The following is a 26,121-nucleotide window of genomic DNA, read 5'->3' on the forward strand; positions in this document are numbered from 1 at the left end:
AATTGTAATAGTGTCTCCCTGACTGGTCAGACACAAATATATCTGTTTAAAAGAGTCTGGTGTAGGCCAGAAAAATATAACTGTGGTTTTGCAGTTCCACAGGTCAAGTCTCTGTATTATCCATGTTTTGCCATTTTTTTCCGTAAAAAAAACTGTAATAGTGTCTCCCTGACTGGTCAGACACAAATATATCTGTTTAAAAGAGTCTGGTGTAGGCCAGAAAAATATAACTGTGGTTTTGTAGTTCCATGGGTCAAATCTCTGTATTATCCTGTTTTTGGCATTTTTTGCCGTAAAAAAAACAGTAATAGTGTCTCCCTGATTGCTCAGACACATACATATCTGTTTGAAAGATTCTGGTGTAGTCCAGAAAAGTATAACTGTGGTTTTGCAGTTCCACAGGTCAAATCTCTGTATTATCCTTTTTTTGGCATTTTTTGCGGCAAAAAAAAACTGTAATACTGTCTCCCTGACTGGTCAGACACAAATATATCTGTTTAAGAGTCTGGTGTAGGCCAGAAAAATATAACTGTGGTTTTGCAGTTCCACAGGTCAAATCTCTGTATTATCCTTTTTTTGGCATTTTTTGCCTTAAAAAAAGCTGTAATAGTGTCTCCCTGACTGGTCAGACTCAAATATATCTGTTTGAAAGAGTCTGAAGTAGGCCAGAAAAATATAACTGTGGTTTTGCAGTTCCACTGGTCAAATCTCTGTATTATCCTTTTTTGGCATTTTTTTGCCATAAAAAAAAACAGTAATAGTGTCTCCCTGACTGGTCAGACACAAATATATCTGTTTAAAAGAGTCTGGTGTAGGCCAGAAAAATATAACTGTGGTTTTGCAGTTTCACGGGTCAAATCTCTGTATTATCCTGTTTTTGGCATTTATTGCTATAAAAAAATAAATAAACGTGTCTCCCTGATTGTTCAGACACAAATATATCTGTTTGAAAAAGTCTGAAGTAAGCCAGAAAAATATAACTGTGGTTTTGCAGTTCCACAGGTCAAGTCTTTGTATTATGCAGTTTTTGGCATTTTTTGCCGTAAAAAAAAACTGTATTAGTGTCTCACTGACTGGTCAGACACAAATATATCTGTTTAAAAGAGTCTGGTGTAGGCCAGAAAAATATAACTGTGGTTTTGCAGTTTCACGGGTCAAATCTCTGTATTATCCTGTTTTTGGCATTTTTTGCCATAAAAAAATAAATAAACGTGTCTCCCTGATTGTTCAGACACAAATATATCTGTTTGAAAGAGTCTGAAGTAAGCCAGAAAAATATAACTGTGGTTTTGCAGTTCCACAGGTCAAGTCTCTGTATTATCCAGTTTTTGGCATTTTTTGCCGTAAAAAAAAACTGTATTAGTGTCTCCCTGACTGGTCAGACACAAATATATCTGTTTAAAAGAGTCTGTTGTAGGCCAGAAAAATATAACTGTGGTTTTGCAGTTCCACAGGTCAAATCTCTGTATTATCCTGTTTTTGGCATTTTTTGCCATAAAACAAACTGTAATAGTGTCTCCCTGATATTTCAGACACAAATATATCTGTTTGAAAGAGTCTGGCGTAGGCCAGAAAAATATAACTGTGGTTTTGCAGTTCCACTGATCAAATCTCTGTATTATCCTTTTTGGCATTTTTTGCTGTAAAAAAACAGTAATAGTGTCTCCCTGACTGGTCAGACACAAATATATCTGTTTAAAAGAGTCTGTTGTAGGCCAGAAAAATATAACTGTGGTTTTGCAGTTCCACGGGTCAAATCTCTGTATTATCCTGTTTTTGGAATTTTTGCCAGAAAAAAAAAATAATAGTGTCTCCCTCATTGTTCAGACTCAAATATATCTGTTTGAAAGAGTCTGAATTAGGCCAGAAAAATATAACTGTGGTTTTGCAGTTCCCCAGTTCAATACTCTGTATTATCCAGTTTTTGGAATTTTTTGCGGTAAAAAAAAACTGTATTAGTGTCTCACTGACTGGTCAGGCACAAATATATCTGTTTAAAAGAGTCTGGTGTAGGCCAGAAAAATATAACTGTGGTTTTGCAGTTCCACTGGTCAAATCTCTGTATTATCCTTTTTTGGCATTTTTTTTGCCATAAAAAAAAACAGTAATAGTGTCTCCCTGACTGGACAGACACAAATATACCTGTTTAAAAGAGTCTGGTGTAGGCCAAAAAATTATAACTGTGGTTTTGCAGTTTCACGGGTCAAATCTCTGTATTATCCTGTTTTTGGCATTTATTGCCATAAAAAAATAAATAAACGTGTCTCCCTGATTGTTCAGACACAAATATATCTGTTTGAAAGAGTCTGAAGTAAGCCAGAAAAATATAACTGTGGTTTTGCAGTTCCCCAGGTCAATACTCTGTATTATCCAGTTTTTGGAATTTTTTGCGGTAAAAAAAAACTGCATTAGTGTCTCATTGACTGGTCAGGCACAAATATATCTGTTTAAAAGAGTCTGGTGTAGGCCAGAAAAATATAACTGTGGTTTTGCAGTTTCACGGGTCAAATCTCTGTATTATCCTGTTTTTGGCATTTTTTGCCATAAAAAAATAAATAAACGTGTCTCCCTGATTGTTCAGACACAAATATATCTGTTTGAAAGAGTCTGAAGTAAGCCAGAAAAATATAACTGTGGTTTTGCAGTTCCACTGGACAAATCTTTGTATTATTCTTTTTTCTGGCATTTTTTGCCATAAAAAAAAACTGTAAGAGTGTCTCCCTGACTGGTCAGACACAAATATATCTGTTTACAAGATTCTGGTGTAGGCCACAAAAGTATAACTGTGCTTTTGCAGTTTCACTGGTCAAACCTCTGTATTATCCAATTTTGGCATTTTTTGCCGTAAAAAAAAAATAATAGTGTCTCCCTGATTGTTCAGACTCAAATATATCTGTTTGAAAGAGTCTGAAGTAGGCCAGAAAAATATAACTGTGGTTTTGCAGTACCACTGGTCAAATCTCTGTATTATCCTTTTTTGACATTTTTTTGCCATAAAAAAAAACAGTAATAGTGTCTCCCTGACTGGTCAGACACAAATATATCTGTTTAAAAGAGTCTGGTGTAGGCCAGAAAAATATAACTCTGGTTTTGCAGTTCCACAGGTCAAATCTCTGTATTATCCTATTTTTGGCATTTTTTGCCATAAAAAAAAAATAATAGTGTCTCCCTGATTGTTCAGACACAAATATATCTGTTTGAAAGAGTCTGAAGTAGGCCAGAAAAATATAACTGTGGTTTTGCAGTTCCACTGGTCAAATCTCTGTATCATTCTTTTTTTGTCATTTTTTGCCGTAAAAAAAACTGTAATAGTGTCTCCCTGACTGGTCAGAAACGAATATATCTGTTTAAAAGAGTCTGGTGTAGGCCAGAGAAATATAACTGTGGTTTTGCAGTTCCACAGGTCAAATCTATGTATTATCCTTTTTTTGCCATTTTTTGCCATAAAAAAAACTGTAATAGTGTCTCCCTGACTGGTCAGACACAAATATATCTGTTTAACAGAGTTTGTTGTAGGCCAAAAAAATATAACTGTGGTTTTGCAGTTCCACGGGTCAAATCTCTGTATTATCCTGTTTTTGGCATTTTTTGCCATAAAAAAAAATAATAGTGTCTCCCTGATTGTTCAGACTCAAATATATCTGTTTGAAAGAGTCTGAAGTAGGCCAGAAAAATATAACTGTGGTTTTGCAGTTCCACTGGTCAAATCTCTATATTATTCTTTTTTTGGCATTTTTTGCCATAAAAAAAAATTGTAATAGTGTCTCCCTGACTGGTCAGACACAAATATATCTGTTTAAAAGAGTCTGGTGTAGGCCAGAAAAATATAACTGTGGTTTTGTAGTTCCACGGGTCAAATCTCTGTATTATCCTGTTTTTGGAATTTTTTGTCGTAAAAAAACAGTAATAGTGTCTCCCTCATTGCTCAGACACAAACATATCTGTTTGAAAGATTCTGATGTAGGCCAGAAAAGTATAACTGTGGTTTTGCATTTCCACATGTCAAATCTCTGTATTATCCTTTTTTTGGCATTTTTTGCGGTAAAAAAAAACTGTAATAGTGTCTCCCTGACTGGTCAGTCACAAATATATCTGTTTAAAAGAGTCTGGTGTAGGCCAGAAAAATATAACTGTGGTTTTGCAGTTCCACAGGTCAAATCTCTGTATTATCCTTTTTTTGGCATTTTTTTGCCTTAAAAAAAATACTGTAATAGTGTCTCCCTGACTGTTAGAACCTTGCTCTTAGGTTTTTTCCTTTGCTGGTCACATGACCTTGTTGGCCTATTTAATCCTGCTCCGCCCTTCTGGCTTTGCTGGACTTCATTGTATATCTACTTTCTAGCTAGCCTGTGCTCTGTATCTAACTCTGTTAGTTTGCTTGGTCTACGGACCTCTATGTTCTGTATATTTTGTTTGTTCGTCTGTCTGCTACTATTTCTGTTAGGAGGTGTCCCATTTTCCTCCCAGTCCTTAGTACTTGTAGGGATTCCTTCCCCACATCTATAGGTCTCCGTACAGACTAGCTTAGGACTTTAGCAGGTCTGATCGCAGGATCAGGTTCCCTGTTACATCGTAGGGATTCAGCTGAGTTCTATCGTAGGGACAGATCTCCTCTCTTTCCTTAGCTCTGGTAGCAGAACATAACAGTAAGTCCAGCCTGCAAATTCTCTAAGGAAAGATTTTTCTGTTCCATCATGGTGTCGGTTCAGGATTTGGCTCATCGCCTGCAGGGACTCTCTCTGGAGGTGGCCGAGCTCCGTCAGCACGTGAGTAACTGTCCTGGAGCACATTTCTTGGAGCCTAAGGTATGTTTGCTGGATTTATTTTTTGGTGAACACCGAGAATTTTTTTTCATTTAAAAATGCTTGCTTATTGTATTTTCGTTTGAGACCCAAGTCCTCTGGGGATGAATCCCAGCGCATAGGGTTCATAATGTCACTTTTGCGCAAAGAGCCTCAGGAGTGGGCCTTTTCTTTGCAACCTAGTGATACATGCTTCAGATCAGTGGATAGTTTTTTTTCTGCTTTGGGACTATTATATGATGATCCTGACCGTGTCGCATCAGCTGAGACTGAGTTGAGACGTTTGAAACAGGGATCAGGTAATGTGGAAAAATATTGTACTCATTTCCGTCGTTGGTCTACTCAAACAGGGTGGAACGATTCTGCTCTGAAAAGTCTATTTCTTGCTGGGCTCAATGAAAGGGTTAAAGACCTGCTAATTGCTTATCCTACACCTGAAGATTTGCAACAGGCTATGCAATTAGCTATACGGGTGGATAGGAGACTGCGTGCAAGGGTTAATGAGAGCAAATCCTCTGCTATGTCAGTTTCTGGTTATGAGAATGTGTGTACTAACAGTGGTGAACCGATGGAGATTGGATCGGTGGCACCTCGCTCTCAAGAAAAAGACCGTAGATTTTCTGAAGGCTTGTGTTTCTATTGCGGAAAATCTGGTCATTTGATTAAAGGCTGTGAGCTTCGTATGAAGAAAGAAAAAAAAATGGTCAGTCATGCCCGTATTGCCTGTTTAAATTCCAAGGGTGTATTTTTAGCTGCTTCCACGATTGCTCAGGAAAAATTAATGGAATTTCGGGTGTTTGTTGATTGTGGGTCTACTCTGAATGTAATTGATGGGGGATTCTTGGAAAGACTCAATTTAAAACACGAACCTTTATCATCCCCCATTGCTGTGGTTTCTGTGGATGGTTCCCCTTTGAAGAATATTACTCTCAAGGTCTGTGAATTTCCTCTCACTATTAATGGTGTTCACCACGAGAAATTGGATTTGGTAGTTTTGAATAACTTGCCTTCTCCAGTAATATTGGGATTGCCCTGGTTAAAATTTCACAATCCTGTACTGGATTGGTCTACCAGTGAAATTAAATCCTGGAGCCATAAATGTTATGACAAGTGTTGTAACGGGCGCATTGCAGCTTTGGATAGGGGAGAATTGCCTGTTCCTATTCAGGATTTTTGGAGAGTTTTTTCTGAGAAGGAATCGCAGGTTTTGCCTCCCCATAGAGACTATGATTGTTCTATTGAATTTGTCCCTGGAGCGACTCTTCCTAAAAGTCGTTTATTTAACCTTACTATTCCTGAGAGGAAGGCTTTGGAGGAATACATACAGACAAGTTTGGCCGCCGGTCACATTAGGCACTCTAAGTCTCCTGTGGCAGTTGGATTTTTTTTTGTAAAAAAAAAGGACGGCGGTTTACGTCCTTGTCTGGATTTTCGTGAGATTAACAAAATTACTGTACGCAATCCTTACCCACTGCCATTGATTCCTGATCTGTTTAACCAGTTAATGGGGGCCAAGTGGTTCTCTAAAATTGACCTTAAGGGGGCATACAATCTGTTGCGCATGAAGGAGGGTGACGAATGGAAGACTGCTTTTAACACTCCTGTGGGTCATTTTGAGAATCTGGTTATGCCTTTTGGTCTTACTAATGCTCCTGCATTTTTTCAGAATCTTATTAATGACATCCTTAGACCTTTGATCGGCAAAAATGTGGTTGTGTATTTGGATGACATTTTGATTTATTCGCCGGATCTGGAGTCTCATTGGCGGAGCGTACGTGAGGTATTACAGTTATTAATGGACAATTCGCTTTTTACTAAGCTGGAGAAATGTGAGTTCGCTGTACAGAGAATTAGTTTTTTGGGTTACATTATCTCCAGCGAAGGTTTTGAGATGGACCCGGTTAAAGTTCAAGCTGTACAGGAATGGCCTAGGCCTATTGGTTTGAAATCGATACAGAGGTTTTTAGGTTTCGCCAATTATTACAGAAAATTCATAAAAAAATTTTCTAGTATTGTCAAACCTCTGACCGATCTCACCAGGAAAGGTGCTGATGCGGTTCAGTGGTCTTCTGAGGCCATTGAAGCTTTTGTGTATCTCAAGGAGAGGTTCACCTCTGCTCCCATCCTTATGCAGCCTGATGTGACTAAGCCGTTTTTGGTTGAGGTTGATGCTTCCTCTGTGGGGGTTGGCGCAGTATTGTCTCTGGATAACGGGGATGGATTACATCCCTGTGCCTTTTTTTCAAAAAAATTTTCGGAGACTGAACTGAATTACGATATTGGTAATCGGGAATTATTGGCTATTAAACTCGCATTTGAACACTGGCGCCACTTTTTGGAAGGTGCGGAATTTCCCGTTCAGGTTCTTACGGATCATAAAAATCTGATATATCTTGATGCTGCCAAGCGCCTGAATGCCCGTCAGGCTAGGTGGGCACTGTTTTTCTCGCGGTTTAATTTCTCCGTTACTTACATCCCTGGTACTAAGAATGTTAAGGCGGATGCCTTGTCTCGCAGTTTTTCTCCCATAGTCGGTGCTGAGAAAGAGGAGAACATTTTACAAGAAGGTGTTGTGATAGCTGCTTTGGACTCCGTTTTGGAAGATGAGATTCTTAAAGCACAGGAGAATGCCCCATCTAACACTCCTCATGGGAGGTTGTTTGTGCCTGGGACCTTTAGGAGAGATTTGTTTGTTGAGTGTCACGAATCTCGGTTGGCAGGTCATCCCGGAATCTCTGAGACCAAGAGACTGGTGGGTCGCAGTTTTTGGTGGCCTGGATGGCAGAAGGAAGTCATTAAGTGGGTGCGTCAATGTACTATATGTGCTAGATCTAAGTCCTCACATACTCCTGCTGCGGGGTTGCTTTGTCCTTTGGAGGTTCCCAGTGCTCCTTGGACACATTTGGCTATGGACTTTATAACTGACCTTCCCCCCTCTGAGGGTTTTACTGTCATCTGGGTGGTCGTGGACCGTTTTAGCAAGATGTGTCACTTGGTTCCCTTCGTCAAACTGCCCTGCGCTAAAACTCTCGCTAAGGCCTTTGTCAAGGAAATTGTCAGACTTCATGGCGTTCCTACTGACATTGTTTCTGATAGGGGTCCTCAGTTCGTGGCTCGTTTTTGGCGTGCCTTTTGTGACAGGTTGGGAGTTCATTTGTCGTTCTCGTCCGGATATCATCCTGAATCTAATGGCCAGACAGAAAGGAAAAACCAGGATGTTGAGCAGTTCTTGCGTTGTTTTGTGGCAGACAATCAAGAGGGGTGGTCTGAGTTTCTGCCACTTGCTGAATTTGCTCTGAACAATCATACATCTTCTTCTGCTGGTTGTTCGCCTTTTTTTTGTTGTTCTGGGAGACATCCGTCGTTTGGGTCGTTCTCCAAGTTGGGATCTGCCGTGCCTGAGGAGGAGAATTTTTCCGGTGATTTGTAGAGAGTTTGGACGGATGTGCGTGGTAATCTTCAGGAGGCCAACAGAAAATCTAAAGACTACTTTGATAGGAAACGACAGGAGGTTTTGTTCGCTGTTGGTGACATGGTTTGGTTGTCCTCTAGGAATCTGCGGTTGAGGATTCCTTCTAAGAAATTGGGTCCCAAGTTTGTAGGGCCCTTTAAGGTGCTTCAGGTTGTCAACCAATCTGCTGTTAGGTTGGAGGTTCCTACCTCCTGGAGAATTAATCCGGTATTTCATGTCTCTCTGTTAAAAAAAGCTGTTGTGTCGGATGGTGACGCCTCTGCCTCTGTTCCTCCGGTGGTGGAGGACGGGGAATATGAAATTTCTCGCATCCTTAACTCTAGACGGTATAGAGGGAGTTTGCAGTATCTTGTGGCCTGGAAAGGTTTCGGACCCGAGGATAACTCTTGGGTGAGGTCAGATGATGTTTCCGCGTCCAGATTTATCAGAGCGTTTCACAGGAGATTTCCTGATAAGCCTGGTCCTAGGGGATCCGGAGGATCCTCTTAGAAGGGGGGGTAGTGTTAGAACCTTGCTCTTAGGTTTTTTCCTTTGCTGGTCACATGACCTTGTTGGCCTATTTAATCCTGCTCCGCCCTTCTGGCTTTGCTGGACTTCATTGTATATCTACTTTCTAGCTAGCCTGTGCTCTGCATCTAACTCTGTTAGTTTGCTTGGTCTACGGACCTCTATGTTCTATATATTTTGTTTGTTCGTCTGTCTGCTACTATTTCTGTTAGGAGGTGTCCCATTTTCCTCCCAGTCCTTAGTACTTGTAGGGATTCCTTCCCCACATCTATAGGTCTCCGTACAGACTAGCTTAGGACTTTAGCAGGTCTGATCGCAGGATCAGGTTCCCTGTTACATAGTAGGGATTCAGCTGAGTTCTATCGTAGGGACAGATCTCCTCTCTTTCCTTAGCTCTGGTAGCAGAACATAACACTGACTGGCCAGACACAAATATATCTGTTTAAAAGAGTTTGTTGTAGGCCAGAAAAATATAACTGTGGTTTTGCAGTTCCACGGGTCAAATCTCTGTATTATCCTGTTTTTGGCATTTTTTGCCATAAAAAAAAAATAATACTGTCTCCCTGATTGTTCAGACACAAACATATCTGCTTGAAAGAGTCTGAAGTAGGCCAGAAAAATATAACTGTGGTTTTGCCGTTCCACTGGTCAAATCTCTGTATTATCCTTTTTTTGGCATTTTTTGCCGTAAAAAAAAACAGTAATAGTGTCTCACTGACTGGTCAGACACAAACATATCTGTTTAAAAGAGTCTGGTGTAGGCCAGAAAAATATAACTGTGGTTTTGCAGTTTCACAGGTCTAATCTCTGTACTATACTTTTTAGCCATTTTTTGCCGCAAAAAAAACTGTAATAGTGTCTCCCTGACTGGTCAGACACAAATATATCTGTTTAAAAGAGTCTGGTGTAGGCCAGAAAAATATAACTGTTGTTTTGCAGTTCCACAGGTCAAGTCTCTGTATTATCCATGTTTTGCCATTTTTTTCCGTAAAAAAAAACTGTAATAGTGTCTCCCTGACTGGTCAGACACAAATATATCTGTTTAAAAGAGTCTGGTGTAGGCCAGAAAAATATAACTGTGGTTTTGTAGTTCCATGGGTCAAATCTCTGTATTATCCTGTTTTTGGCATTTTTTGCCGTAAAAAAAACAGTAATAGTGTCTCCCTGATTGCTCAGACACATACATATCTGTTTGAAAGATTCTGGTGTAGTCCAGAAAAGTATAACTGTGGTTTTGCAGTTCCACAGGTCAAATCTCTGTATTATCCTTTTTTTGGCATTTTTTGCGGCAAAAAAAAAACTGTAATAGTGTCTCCCTGACTGGTCAGACACAAATATATCTGTTTAAAAGAGTCTGGTGTAGGCCAGAAAAATATAACTGTGGTTTTGCAGTTCCACAGGTCAAATCTCTGTATTATCCTTTTTTTGGCATTTTTTGCCTTAAAAAAAGCTGTAATAGTGTCTCCCTGACTGGTCAGACACAAATATATCTGTTTAACAGAGTTTGTTGTAGGCCAAAAAAATATAACTGTGGTTTTGCAGTTCCACGGGTCAAATCTCTGTATTATCCTGTTTTTGGCATTTTTTGCCATAAAAAAAAAATAATAGTGTCTCCCTGATTGTTCAGACTCAAATATATCTGTTTGAAAGAGTCTGAAGTAGGCCAGAAAAATATAACTGTGGTTTTGCAGTTCCACTGGTCAAATCTCTGTATTCTTTTTTTGGCATTTTTTGCCATAAAAAAAAATTGTAATAGTGTCTCCCTGACTGGTCAGACACAAATATATCTGTTTAAAAGAGTCTGGTGTAGGCCAGAAAAATATACCTGTGGTTTTGTAGTTCCACGGGTCAAATCTCTGTATTATCCTGTTTTTGGCATTTTTTGCCGTAAAAAAACAGTAATAGTGTCTCCCTCATTGCTCAGACACAAACATATCTGTTTGAAAGATTCTGATGTAGGCCAGAAAAGTATAACTGTGGTTTTGCAGTTCCACATGTCAAATCTCTGTATTATCCTTTTTTTGGCATTTTTTGCGGTAAAAAAAAACTGTAATAGTGTCTCCCTGACTGGTCAGACACAAATATATCTGTTTAAAAGAGTCTGGTGTAGGCCAGAAAAATATAACTGTGGTTTTGCAGTTCCACAGGTCAAATCTCTGTATTATCCTTTTTTTGGCATTTTTTTGCCTTAAAAAAAATACTGTAATAGTGTCTCCCTGACTGTTAGAACCTTGCTCTTAGGTTTTTTCCTTTGCTGGTCACATGACCTTGTTGGCCTATTTAATCCTGCTCCGCCCTTCTGGCTTTGCTGGACTTCATTGTATATCTACTTTCTAGCTAGCCTGTGCTCTGTATCTAACTCTGTTAGTTTGCTTGGTCTACGGACCTCTATGTTCTGTATATTTTGTTTGTTCGTCTGTCTGCTACTATTTCTGTTAGGAGGTGTCCCATTTTCCTCCCAGTCCTTAGTACTTGTAGGGATTCCTTCCCCACATCTATAGGTCTCCGTACAGACTAGCTTAGGACTTTAGCAGGTCTGATCGCAGGATCAGGTTCCCTGTTACATCGTAGGGATTCAGCTGAGTTCTATCGTAGGGACAGATCTCCTCTCTTTCCTTAGCTCTGGTAGCAGAACATAACAGTAAGTCCAGCCTGCAAATTCTCTAAGGAAAGATTTTTCTGTTCCATCATGGTGTCGGTTCAGGATTTGGCTCATCGCCTGCAGGGACTCTCTCTGGAGGTGGCCGAGCTCCGTCAGCACGTGAGTAACTGTCCTGGAGCACATTTCTTGGAGCCTAAGGTATGTTTGCTGGATTTATTTTTTGGTGAACACCGAGAATTTTTTTTCATTTAAAAATGCTTGCTTATTGTATTTTAGTTTGAGACCCAAGTCCTCTGGGGATGAATCCCAGCGCATAGGGTTCATAATGTCACTTTTGCGCAAAGAGCCTCAGGAGTGGGCCTTTTCTTTGCAACCTAGTGATACATGCTTCAGATCAGTGGATAGTTTTTTTCTGCTTTGGGACTATTATATGATGATCCTGACCGTGTCGCATCAGCTGAGACTGAGTTGAGACGTTTGAAACAGGGATCAGGTAATGTGGAAAAATATTGTACTCATTTCCGTCGTTGGTCTACTCAAACAGGGTGGAACGATTCTGCTCTGAAAAGTCTATTCCTTGCTGGGCTCAATGAAAGGGTTAAAGACCTGTTAATTGCTTATCCTACACCTGAAGATTTGCAACAGGCTATGCAATTAGCTATACGGGTGGATAGGAGACTGCGTGCAAGGGTTAATGAGAGCAAATCCTCTGCTATGTCAGTTTCTGGTTATGAGAATGTGTGTACTAACAGTGGTGAACCGATGGAGATTGGATCGGTGGCACCTCGCTCTCAAGAAAAAGACCGTAGATTTTCTGAAGGCTTGTGTTTCTATTGCGGAAAATCTGGTCATTTGATTAAAGGCTGTGAGCTTCGTATGAAGAAAGAAAAAAAAAATGGTCAGTCATGCCCGTATTGCCTGTTTAAATTCCAAGGGTGTATTTTTAGCTGCTTCCACGATTGCTCAGGAAAAATTAATGGAATTTCGGGTGTTTGTTGATTGTGGGTCTACTCTGAATGTAATTGATGGGGGATTCTTGGAAAGACTCAATTTAAAACCCGAACCTTTATCATCCCCCATTGCTGTGGTTTCTGTGGATGGTTCCCCTTTGAAGAATATTACTCTCAAGGTCTGTGAATTTCCTCTCACTATTAATGGTGTTCACCACGAGAAATTGGATTTGGTAGTTTTGAATAACTTGCCTTCTCCAGTAATATTGGGATTGCCCTGGTTAAAATTTCACAATCCTGTACTGGATTGGTCTACCAGTGAAATTAAATCCTGGAGCCATAAATGTTATGACAAGTGTTGTAACGGGCGCATTGCAGCTTTGGATAGGGGAGAATTGCCTGTTCCTATTCAGGATTTTTGGAGAGTTTTTTCTGAGAAGGAATCGCAGGTTTTGCCTCCCCATAGAGACTATGATTGTTCTATTGAATTTGTCCCTGGAGCGACTCTTCCTAAAAGTCGTTTATTTAACCTTACTATTCCTGAGAGGAAGGCTTTGGAGGAATACATACAGACAAGTTTGGCCGCCGGTCACATTAGGCACTCTAAGTCTCCTGTGGCGGTTGGATTTTTTTTTGTAAAAAAAAAGGACGGCGGTTTACGTCCTTGTCTGGATTTTCGTGAGATTAACAAAATTACTGTACGCAATCCTTACCCACTGCCATTGATTCCTGATCTGTTTAACCAGTTAATGGGGGCCAAGTGGTTCTCTAAAATTGACCTTAAGGGGGCATACAATCTGTTGCGCATGAAGGAGGGTGACGAATGGAAGACTGCTTTTAACACTCCTGTGGGTCATTTTGAGAATCTGGTTATGCCTTTTGGTCTTACTAATGCTCCTGCATTTTTTCAAAATCTTATTAATGACATCCTTAGACCTTTGATCGGCAAAAATGTGGTTGTGTATTTGGATGACATTTTGATTTATTCGCCGGATCTGGAGTCTCATTGGCGGAGCGTACGTGAGGTATTACAGTTATTAATGGACAATTCGCTTTTTGCTAAGCTGGAGAAATGTGAGTTCGCTGTACAGAGAATTAGTTTTTTGGGTTACATTATCTCCAGCGAAGGTTTTGAGATGGACCCGGTTAAAGTTCAAGCTGTACAGGAATGGCCTAGGCCTATTGGTTTGAAATCGATACAGAGGTTTTTAGGTTTCGCCAATTATTACAGAAAATTCATAAAAAATTTTTCTAGTATTGTCAAACCTCTGACCGATCTCACCAGGAAAGGTGCTGATGCGGTTCAGTGGTCTTCTGAGGCCATTGAAGCTTTTGTGTATCTCAAGGAGAGGTTCACCTCTGCTCCCATCCTTATGCAGCCTGATGTGACTAAGCCGTTTTTGGTTGAGGTTGATGCTTCCTCTGTGGGGGTTGGCGCAGTATTGTCTCAGGATAATGGGGATGGATTACATCCCTGTGCCTTTTTTTCAAAAAAATTTTCGGAGACTGAACTGAATTACGATATTGGTAATCGGGAATTATTGGCTATTAAACTCGCATTTGAACACTGGCGCCACTTTTTGGAAGGTGCGGAATTTCCCGTTCAGGTTCTTACGGATCATAAAAATCTGATATATCTTGATGCTGCCAAGCGCCTGAATGCCCGTCAGGCTAGGTGGGCACTGTTTTTCTCGCGGTTTAATTTCTCCGTTACTTACATCCCTGGTACTAAGAATGTTAAGGCGGATGCCTTGTCTCGCAGTTTTTCTCCCATAGTCGGTGCTGAGAAAGAGGAGAACATTTTACAAGAAGGTGTTGTGATAGCTGCTTTGGACTCCGTTTTGGAAGATGAGATTCTTAAAGCACAGGAGAATGCCCCATCTAACACTCCTCATGGGAGGTTGTTTGTGCCTGGGACCTTTTGGAGAGATTTGTTTGTTGAGTGTCACGAATCTCGGTTGGCAGGTCATCCCGGAATCTCTGAGACCAAGAGACTGGTGGGTCGCAGTTTTTGGTGGCCTGGATGGCAGAAGGAAGTCATTAAGTGGGTGCGTCAATGTACTATATGTGCTAGATCTAAGTCCTCACATACTCCTGCTGCGGGGTTGCTTTGTCCTTTGGAGGTTCCCAGTGCTCCTTGGACACATTTGGCTATGGACTTTATAACTGACCTTCCCCCCTCTGAGGGTTTTACTGTCATCTGGGTGGTCGTGGACCGTTTTAGCAAGATGTGTCACTTGGTTCCCTTCGTCAAACTGCCCTGCGCTAAAACTCTCGCTAAGGCCTTTGTCAAGGAAATTGTCAGACTTCATGGCGTTCCTACTGACATTGTTTCTGATAGGGGTCCTCAGTTCGTGGCTCGTTTTTGGCGTGCCTTTTGTGACAGGTTGGGAGTTCATTTGTCGTTCTCGTCCGGATATCATCCTGAATCTAATGGCCAGACAGAAAGGAAAAACCAGGATGTTGAGCAGTTCTTGCGTTGTTTTGTGGCAGACAATCAAGAGGGGTGGTCTGAGTTTCTGCCACTTGCTGAATTTGCTCTGAACAATCATACATCTTCTTCTGCTGGTTGTTCGCCTTTTTTTTGTTGTTTTGGGAGACATCCGTCGTTTGGGTCGTTCTCCAAGTTGGGATCTTCCGTGCCTGAGGAGGAGAATTTTTCCGGTGATTTGGAGAGAGTTTGGACGGATGTGCGTGGTAATCTTCAGGAGGCCAACAGAAAATCTAAAGACTACTTTGATAGGAAACGACAGGAGGTTTTGTTCGCTGTTGGTGACATGGTTTGGTTGTCCTCTAGGAATCTGTGGTTGAGGATTCCTTCTAAGAAATTGGGTCCCAAGTTTGTAGGGCCCTTTAAGGTGCTTCAGGTTGTCAACCAATCTGCTGTTAGGTTGGAGGTTCCTACCTCCTGGAGAATTAATCCGGTATTTCATGTCTCTCTGTTAAAAAAAGCTGTTGTGTCGGATGGTGACGCCTCTGCCTCTGTTCCTCCGGTGGTGGAGGACGGGGAATATGAAATTTCTCGCATCCTTAACTCTAGACGGTATAGAGGGAGTTTGCAGTATCTTGTGGCCTGGAAAGGTTTCAGACCCGAGGATAACTCTTGGGTGAGGTCAGATGATGTTTCCGCATCCAGACTTATCAGAGCGTTTCACAGGAGATTTCCTGATAAGCCTGGTCCTAGGGGATCCGGAGGATCCTCTTAGAAGGGGGGGTAGTGTTAGAACCTTGCTCTTAGGTTTTTTCCTTTGCTGGTCACATGACCTTGTTGGCCTATTTAATCCTGCTCCGCCCTTCTGGCTTTGCTGGACTTCATTGTATATCTACTTTCTAGCTAGCCTGTGCTCTGTATCTAACTCTGTTAGTTTGCTTGGTCTACGGACCTCTATGTTCTATATATTTTGTTTGTTCGTCTGTCTGCTACTATTTCTGTTAGGAGGTGTCCCATTTTCCTCCCAGTCCTTAGTACTTGTAGGGATTCCTTCCCCACATCTATAGGTCTCCGTACAGACTAGCTTAGGACTTTAGCAGGTCTGATCGCAGGATCAGGTTCCCTGTTACATAGTAGGGATTCAGCTGAGTTCTATCGTAGGGACAGATCTCCTCTCTTTCCGTAGCTCTGGTAGCAGAACATAACACTGACTGGCCAGACACAAATATATCTGTTTAAAAGAGTTTGTTGTAGGCCAGAAAAATATAACTGTGGTTTTGCAGTTCCACGGGTCAAATCTCTGTATTATCCTGTTTTTGGCATTTTTTGCCATAAAAAAAAATAATACTGTCTCCCTGATTGTTCAGACACAAACATATCTGCTTGAAAGAGTCTGAAGTAGGCCAGAAAAATATAACTGTGGTTTTGCCGTTCCACTGGTCAAATCTCTGTATTATCCTTTTTTTGGCATTTTTTGCCGTAAAAAAAAACAGTAATAGTGTCTCACTGACTGGTCAGACACAAACATATCTGTTTAAAAGAGTCTGGTGTAGGCCAGAAAAATATAACTGTGGTTTTGCAGTTTCACAGGTCTAATCTCTGTACTATACTTTTTTGCCATTTTTTGCCGCAAAAAAATCTGTAATAGTGTCTCCCTGACTGGTCAGACACAAATATATCTGTTTAAAAGAGTCTGGTGTAGGCCAGAAAAATATAACTGTGGTTTTGCAGTTCCACAGGTCAAGTCTCTGTATTATCCATGTTTTGCCATTTTTTTCCGTAAAAAAAAACTGTAATAGTGTCTCCCTGACTGGTCAGACACAAATATATCTGTTTAAAAGAGTCTGGTGTAGGCCAGAAAAATATAACTGTGGTTTTGCAGTTCCACGGGTCAAATCTCTGTATTATCCTGTTTTTGGCATTTCTTGCCATAAAACAAAAATAATAGTGTCTCCCTGATTGTTCAGACTCAAATATATCTGTTTGAAAGAGTCTGAAGTAGGCCAGAAAAATATAACTGTGGTTTTGCAGTTCCACTAGTCAAATCTCTGTATTATTCTGTTTTTGGCTTTTTTTTGCCATAAAAAAAAATTGTAATAGTGTCTCCCTGACTGGTCAGACACAAATATATCTGTTTACAAGACTCTGGTGTAGGCCAGAAAAGTATAACTGTGGTTTTGCAGTTCCACAAGTCAAACCTCTGTATTATCCAGTTTTGGCATTTTTTGCCATAAAAAAAAACTATAATAGTGTCTCCCTGACTGGTCAGACACAAATATATCTGTTTAAAAGAGTCTGTTGTAGGCCAGAAAAAATATAACTGTCGTTTTGCAGTTCCACAGGTTAAATCTCTGTATTATCTTATTTTTGGCATTTTTTGCCGTAAAAAAACTGTAATAGTCTTTCCCTGATACTTCAGACACAAATATATCTGTTTGAAAGAGTCTGGCGTAGGCCAGAAAAATATAACTGTGGTTTTGCAGTTCCACGGGTCAAATCTCTGTATTATCCTTTTTTTAGCATTTTTTGCCGTAAAAAAAAAACTGTAATAGTGTCTCCCTGACTGGTCAGACACAAATATATCTGTTTAAAAGAGCCTGGTGTAGGCCAGAAAAATATAACTTTGGTTTTGCACTTCCACGGGTCAAATGTCTGTATTATCCTGTTTTTGGCATTTTTTGCCGTAAAAAAAACAGTAATAGTGTCTCCCTGATTGCTCAGACACAAACATATCTGTTTGAAAGATTCTGGTGTAGACCAGAAAAGTATAACTGTGGTTTTCCAGTTCCACAGGTCAAATCTCTGTATTATCCTTTTTTTGGCATTTTTTGCAGTAAAAAAAACCTGTAATACTGTCTCCCTGACTGGTCAGACGCAAATATATCTGTTTAAAAGAGTCTGGTGTACGCCAGAAAAATAGAACTGTGGTTTTGCAGTTCCACAGGTCAAATCTCTGTATTATCCTTTTTTTGGCATTTTTTTGCCTTAAAAAAAATACTGTAATAGTGTCTCCCTGACTGGCCAGACACAAATATATCTGTTTAAAAGAGTCTGGTGTAGGCCAGAAAAATATAACTGTGGTTTTGCAGTTCCACTGGTCAAATCTCTGTATTATCCTTTTTTTGGCATTTTTTTGCCATAAAAAAAACAGTAATAGTGTCTCCCTGACTGGTCAGACACAAATATATCTGTTTAAAAGAGTCTGGTGTAGGCCAGAAAAATATAACTGTGGTTTTGCAGTTTCACGGGTCAAATCTCTGTAGTATCCTATTTTTGGCATTTTTTGCCATAAAAAAAAATAATAGTGTCTCCCTGATTGTTCAGACACAAATATATCTGTTTGAAAGAGTCTGAAGTAGGCCAGAAAAATATAACTGTGGTTTTGCAGTTCCACTGGTCAAATCTCTGTATCATTCTTTTTTTTTTGTCATTTTTTGCCGTAAAAAAAAACTGTAATAGTGTCTACCTGACTGGTCAGACACAAATATATCTGTTTAAAAGAGCCTGGTGTAGGCCAGAAAAATATAGCTGTGGTTTTGCACTTCCACGGGTCAAATCTCTGTATTATCCTGTTTTTGGCATTTTTTGCCGTAAAAAAAAACGTAATATTGTGTCCCTCATTGTTCAGACACAAACATATCTGTTTGAAAGATTATGGTGTAGGCCAGAAAAGTATAACTGTGGTATTGCAGTTCCACGGGTCAAATCTCTGTATTATCCTGTTTTTGGCATTTTTTGCCGTAAAAAAACCAGTAATACTGTCTCCCTGACTGGTCAGACACAAATATATCTGTTTGAAAGATTCTGGTGTGGGCCAGAAAAGTATAACTGTGGTTTTGCAGTTCCACGGGTCAAATCTCTGTATTATCCTGTTTTTGGCATTTTTTGCCGTAAAAAAAAACAGTAATAGTGTCTCCCTGACTGGTCAGACACAAATATATCTGTTTAAAAGAGTCTGCTGTAGGCCAGAAAAATATAACTGTGGTTTTGTAGTTCCACGGGTCAAATCTCTGTATTATCCTGTTTTTGGCGTTTTTTGCCGTAAAAAAACATTTATAGTGTCTCCCTGATTGCTCAGACACAAACATATCTGTTTGAAAGATTCTGGTGTAGGCCAGAAAAGTATAACTGTGGTTTTCCAGTTCCACAGGTCAAATCTCTGTATTATCCTTTTTTTGGCATTTTTTGCAGTAAAAAAAAACTGTAATAGTGTCTCCCTGACTGGCCAGACACAAATATATCTGTTTAAAAGAGTCTGGTGTAGGCCAGAAAAATATAACTGTGGTTTTGCAGTTCCACTGGTCAAATCTCTGTATTATCCTTTTTTTGGCATTTTTTTGCCATAAAAAAAACAGTAATAGTGTCTCCCTGACTGGTCAGACACAAATATATCTGTTTAAAAGAGTCTGGTGTAGGCCAGAAAAATATAACTGTGGTTTTGTAGTTCCACCGGTCAAATCTCTGTATTATCCTGTTTTTGGCATTTTTTGCCGTAAAAAAACAGTAATAGTGTCTCCCTGATTGCTCAGACACAAACATATCTGTTTGAAAGAGTCTGAAGTAGGCCAGTAAAATATAACTGTGGTTTTGCAGTTCCACTGGTCAAATCTCTGTATTATTCTTTATTTGGCATTTTTTGCCATAAAAAAAATTGTAATAGTGTCTCCCTGACTGGTCAGACACAAATATATCTGTTTACAAGATTCTGGTGTAGGCCTGAAACGTATAACTGTGGTTTTGCAGTTCCACAGGTCAAACCTTTGTATTATCCAGTTTTGGTATTTTTTGGCGTCTCCCTGACTGATCAGACACAAATATATCTGTTTAAAAGAGTCTATTGCAAGCCAAAAAATATAACTGTGATTTTGCAGTTCCACGGGTCAAATCTCAATATTATCCTTTTTTTGGCATTTTTTGCCATAAAAAAAAACTGTAATAGTGTCTCCCTGACTGGTGAGACACAAATATATCTGTTTAAAAGAGTCTGGTGTAGGCCAGAAAAATATAACTGTGGTTTTGCAGATCCACAGGTCAAATCTATGTATTATCCTTTTTTTTGCCATTTTTTTGCCATAAATAAACAGTAATAGTGTCTCCCTGACTGGTAAGACACAAATATATCTGTTTAAAAGAGTCTGGTGTATGGCAGAAAAATATAACTGTGGTTTTGCAGTTCCACAGGTCAAGTCTCTGTATTATCCATTTTTTGGCATTTTTTGCTGTAAAAAAAAACTGTAATAGTGTCTACCTGACTGGTCAGACACAAATATATCTGTTTAAAAGAGTCTGGTGTAGGCCAGAAAAATATAACTGTGGTTTTGTAGTTCCACGGGTCAAATCTCTGTATTATCCTGTTTTTGGCATTTTTTGCCGTAAAAAAACAGTAATAGTGTCTCCCTGGTTGCTCAGACACAAACATATCTGTTTGAAAGATTCTGGTGTAGGCCAGAAAAGTATAACTATGGTTTTGCATTTCCACAGGTGAAATCTCTGTATTATCCTTTTTTTGGCATTTTTTGCGGTAAAAAAAAACTGTAATAGTGTCTCCCTGACTGGTCAGACACAAATATATCTGTTTAAAAGAGTCTGGTGTAGGCCAGAAAAATATAACTGTGGTGTTGCAGTTCCACAGGTCAAATCTCTGTATTATCCTTTTTTTGGCATTTTTGTTGCCTTAAAAAAAATACTGTAATAGTGTCTCCCTGACTGGCCAGACACAAATATATCTGTTTAAAAGAGTTTGTTGTAGGCCAGAAAAATATAATGTGGTTTTGCAGTTCCACGGGTTAAATCTCTGTATTATCCTGTTTTTGGCATTTTTTGCCATAAAAAAAAAATAATAGTGTCTCCCTGATTGTTCAGACACAAATATATCTGCTTGACAGAGTCTGAAGTAGGCCAGAAAAATATAACTGTGGTTTTGCAGTTCCACTGGTCAAATCTCTGTATTATTCTTTTTTTGGCATTTTTTGCCAAAAAAAAATTGTAATAGTGTCTCCCTGACTGGTCAGACACAAATATATCTGTTTACAAGATTCTGGTGTAGGCCAGAAAATTATAACTGTGGTTTTGCAGTTCCAAAGGTCAAACCTCTGTATTATCCAGTTTTGGCATTTTTTGCCGTAAAAAAAACTGTAATAGTGTCTCCCTGACTGGTCAGACACAAATATATCTGTTTACAAGATTCTGGTGTAGGCTAGAAAAATATAACTATGGTTTTGCAGTTCCACAGGTCAAATCTCTGTATTATCCTTTTTTTGGCATTTTTTGCCTTAAAAAAAGCTGTAATAGTGTCTCCCTGACTGGTCAGACACAAATATATCTGTTTAAAAGAGTTTGTTGTAGGCCAGAAAAATATAACTGTGGTTTTGCAGTTCCATGGGTCAAATCTCTGTATTATCCTTTTTTTGGCATATTTTGCCGTAAAAAAAAGTGTAATAGTGTCTCCCTGACTGGTCAGACACAAATATATCTGTTTAAAAGAGTCTGGTGTAGGCCAGAAAAATATAACTGTGGTTTTGCAGTTCCACTGGTCGAATCTCTGTATTATCCTTTTTTTGGCATTTTTTTGCCATAAAAAAAAACAGTAATAGTGTTTCCCTGACTGGCCAGACACAAATATATCTGTTTAAAAGAGTCTGGTGTAGGCCAGAAAAATATAACTGTGGTTTCGCAGTTTCACGGGTCAAATCTCTGTATTATCCTGTTTTTGGCATTTTTTGCCATAAAAAAATAGATAAACGTGTCTCCCTGATTCTTCAGACACAAATATATCTGTTTGAAAGAGTCTGAAGTAAGCCAGAAAAATATAACTGTGGTTTTGCAGTTCCACTGGACAAATCTTTGTATTATTCTTTTTTTTTGTCATTTTTTGCCATAAAAAAAAACTGTAATAGTGTCTCCCTGACTGGTCAGACACAAATATATCTGTTTACAAGATTCTGGTGTAGGCCAGAAAAGTATAACTGTGGTTTTGCAGTTTCACAGGTCAAACCTCTGTATTATCCAATTTTGGCATTTTTTGCCGTAAAAAAAAAAACTGTAATAGTGTCACCCTGACTGGTCAGACACAAATATATCTGTTTAAAAGAGTCTGTTGTAGGCCAGAAAAATATAACTGTGGTTTTGCAGTTCCACAGGTTAAATCTCTGTATTATCCTGTTTTTGGCATTTTTTGCCATAAAAAAAACTTTAATAGTGTCTCCCTGATATTTCAGACACAAATATATCTGTTTGAAAGAGTCTGGCGTAGGCCAGAAAAATATAACTGTGGTTTTGCAGTTCCACTGATCAAATCTCTGTATTTTCCTTTTTGGCATTTTTTGCTGTAAAAAAACAGTAATAGTGTCTCCCTGACTGGTCAGACACAAATATATCTGTTTAAAAGAGTCTGGTGTAGACCAGAAAAATATAACTGTGGTTTTGTAGTTCCACGGGTCAAATCTCTGTATTATCCTGTTTTTGTCATTTTTTGCCGTAAAAAATACAGTAATAGTGTCTCCCTGATTGTTCAGACACAAATATATCTGTTTGAAAGATTCTGGTGTAGGCCAGAAAAGTATAACTGTGGCTTTGCAGTTCCACAGGTCAAACCTCTGTATTATCCTTTTTTTGGCATTTTTTGCCATAAAAAAAAAACTGTAATAGTGTCTCCCTGACTGGTCAGACGCAAATATATCTTTTTAAAAGAGTCTGTTGTAGACCAGAAAAATATAACTGTGGTTTTGCAGTTCCACGGGTCAAATCTCTGTATTATCCTGTTTTTGGCATTTTTTGCCGTAAAATAAACAGTAATAGTATCTCCCTGATTGTTCAGACACAAATATATCTGTTTGAAAGATTCTGGTGTAGGCCAGAAAAGTATAACTGTGGTTTTGCAGTTCCACAGGTCAAACCTCTGTATTATCCTTTTTTTGGCATTTTTTGCAGTAAAAAAAAAAAACTGTAATAGTGTCTCCCTGACTGGTCAGACACAAATATATCTGTTTAAAAGGGTTTGGTGTAGGCCAGAAAAATATAACACTGGTTTTGCAGTTCCACAGGTCAAATCTCTGTATTATCCTTTTTTTGGCATTTTTTGCCGTAAAAAAAAACTGTAATAGTGTCTCCCTGACTGGTCAGACACAAATATATCTGTTTAAAAGAGTCTGGTGTAGGCCAGAAAAATATAACACTGGTTTTGCAGTTCCACAGGTCAAATCTCTGTATTATCCTGTTTTTGGCATTTTTTGCCGTAAAAAAAACAGTAATAGTGTCTCCCTGTTTGCTCGGACACAAACATATCTGTTTGAAAGATTCTGGTGTAGGCCAGAAAAGTATAACTGTGGTTTTGCAGTTCCACAGGTCAAATCTCTGTATTATCCTTTTTTTGGCATTTTTTGCGGAAAAAAAAACTGTAATAGTGTCTCCCTGACTGGTCAGACACAAATATATCTGTTTAAAAAAGTCTGTTGTAGGCCAGAAAAATATAACTGTGGTTTTGCAGTTCCACGGGTCAAATCTCTGTATTATCATGTTTTTGGCATTTTTTGCCATAAAAAATACAGTAATAGTGTCTCCCTGATTGTTCAGACACAAATATATCTGTTTGAAAGATTCTGGTGTAGGCCAGAAAAGTATAACTGTACCTTTGCAGTTCCACAGGTCAAACCTCTGTGTTATCCTTTTTTTGGCATTTTTTGCCGTAAAAAAAAAAACTGTAATAGTGTCTCCCTGACTGGTCAGACGCAAATATATCTGTTTAAAAGAGTCTGGTGTAGGCCAGAAAAATATAACTGTGGTTTTGCGGTTCCACAGGTCAAGTCTCTGTATTATCCTTTTTTTGGCATTTTTTGCCGTAAAAAAACCTGTAATAGTGTCTCCCTGACTGGTCAGACACAAATATATCTGTTTAAAAGAGTCTGGTGTAGACCAGAAAAATATAACTGTGGTTTTGTAGTTCCACGGGTCAAATCTCTGTATTATCCTGTTTTTGTCATTTTTTGCCGTAAAAAATACAGTAATAGTGTCTCCCTGATTGTTCAGACACAAATATATCTGTTTCAAAGATTCTGGTGTAGGCCAGAAAAGTATAACTGTGGCTTTGCAGTTCCACAGGTCAAACCTCTGTATTATCCTTTTTTTGGCATTTTTTGCCGTAAAAAAAAACTGTAATAGTGTCTCCCTGACTGGTCAGACGCAAATATATCTGTTTAAAAGAGTCTGTTGTAGACCAGAAAAATATAACTGTGGTTTTGCAGTTCCATTGGTCAAATCTCTGTATTATCCTGTTTTTGGCATTTTTTGCCGTAAAACAAAAATAAGAGTGTCTCCCTGATTGTACAGACACAAATATATTTGTTTGAAAGAGTCTGGCGTAGGCCAGAAAAATATAACTGTGGTTTTGCAGTTCCACGGGTCAAATCTCTGTATTATCCTGTTTTTGGCATTTTTTGCCGTAAAAAAAAACAGTTTTAGTGTCTCCCTGATTGTTCAGACACAAATATATCTGTTTGAAAGATTCTGGTGTAGGCCAGAAAAGTATAACTGTGGCTTTGCAGTTCCACAGGTCAAACCTCTGTATTATCCTTTTTTTGGCATTTTTTGCCGTAAAAAAAAAAACTGTAATAGTGTCGCCCTGACTGGTCAGACACAAATATATCTGTTTAAAAGAGTCTGTTGTAGGCCAGAAAAATATAACTGTGGTTTTGCAGTTCCACGGGTCAAATCTCTGTATTATCCTGTTTTTGGCATTTTTTGCCATAAAAAAAACAGTAATAGTATCTCCCTGATTGTTCAGACACAAATATATCTGTTTGAAAGATTCTGGTGTAGGCCAGAAAAGTATAACTGTGGTTTTGCAGATCCATGGGTCAAATCTCTGTATTATCCTGTTTTTGGCATTTTTTGCCGTAAAACAAAAATAAGAGTGTCTCCCTGATTGTACAGACACAAATATATTTGTTTGAAAGAGTCTGGCGTAGGCCAGAAAAATATAACTGTGGTTTTGCAGTTCCACGGGTCAAATCTCTGTATTATCCTTTTTTTGGCATTTTTTGCCGTAAAAAAAAAACTGTAATAGTGTCTCCCTGACTGGTCAGACACAAATATATCTGTTTAAAAGAGTCTGGTGTAGGCCAGAAAAATATAACTGTGGTTTTACAGTTCCACTGGTCAAATCTCTGTATTATCCTTTTTTTGGCATTTTTTGCCATAAAAAAAAACAGTAATAGTGTCTCCCTGACTGATCAGACACAAATATATCTGTTTAAAAGAGTCTGGTGTAGGCCAGAAAAATATAACTGTGGTTTTGCAGTTCCACAGGTCAAATCTCTGTATTATCCTGTTTTTGGAATTTTTTGCCATAAAAAAAACTTTAATAGTGTCTCCCTGATATTTCAGACACAAATATATCTGTTTGAAAGAGTCTGGCGTAGGCCAGAAAAATATAACTGTGGTTTTGCAGTTCCACTTATCAAATCTCTGTATTTTCCTTTTTGGCATTTTTTGCTGTAAAAAAACAGTAATAGTGTCTCCCTGACTGGTCAGACACAAATATATCTGTTTAAAAGAGTCTGGTGTAGACCAGAAAAATATAACTGTGGTTTTGTAGTTCCACGGGTCAAATCTCTGTATTATCCTGTTTTTGTCATTTTTTGCCGTAAAAAATACAGTAATAGTGTCTCCCTGATTGTTCAGACACAAATATATCTGTTTGAAAGATTCTGGTGTAGGCCAGAAAAGTATAACTGTGGCTTTGCAGTTCCACAGGTCAAACCTCTGTATTATCCTTTTTTTGGCATTTTTTGCCGTAAAAAAAAAACTGTAATAGTGTCTCCCTGACTGGTCAGACGCAAATATATCTGTTTAAAAGAGTCTGTTGTAGACCAGAAAAATGTAACTGTGGTTTTGCAGTTCCACGGGTCAAATCTCTGTATTATCCTGTTTTTGGCATTTTTTGCCATAAAAAAAACAGTAATAGTATCTCCCTGATTGTTCAGACACAAATATATCTGTTTGAAAGATTCTGGTGTAGGCCAGAAAAGTATAACTGTGGTTTTGCAGTTCCACAGGTCAAACCTCTGTATTATCCTTTTTTTGGCATTTTTTGCAGTAAAAAGAAAAAACTGTAATAGTGTCTCCCTGACTGGTGAGACACAAATATATTTGTTTAAAAGAGTTTGGTGTAGGCCAGAAAAATATAACTGTGGTTTTGCAGTTCCACAGGTCAAATCTCTGTATTATCCTTTTTTTGGCATTTTTTGCTGGAAAAAAAAACTATAATAGTGTCTGCCTGACTAGTCAGACACAAATATATCTGTTTAAAAGAGTCTGGTGTAGGCCAGAAAAATATAACTGTGGTTTTGCAGTTCCACTGG

Source organism: Phyllobates terribilis, unplaced genomic scaffold (assembly GCF_046119375.1).
Source record: "Phyllobates terribilis strain yellow unplaced genomic scaffold, ASM4611937v1 Scaffold_4__5_contigs__length_816908805, whole genome shotgun sequence".
NCBI classification, from domain to species: Eukaryota; Metazoa; Chordata; class Amphibia; order Anura; family Dendrobatidae; genus Phyllobates; species Phyllobates terribilis.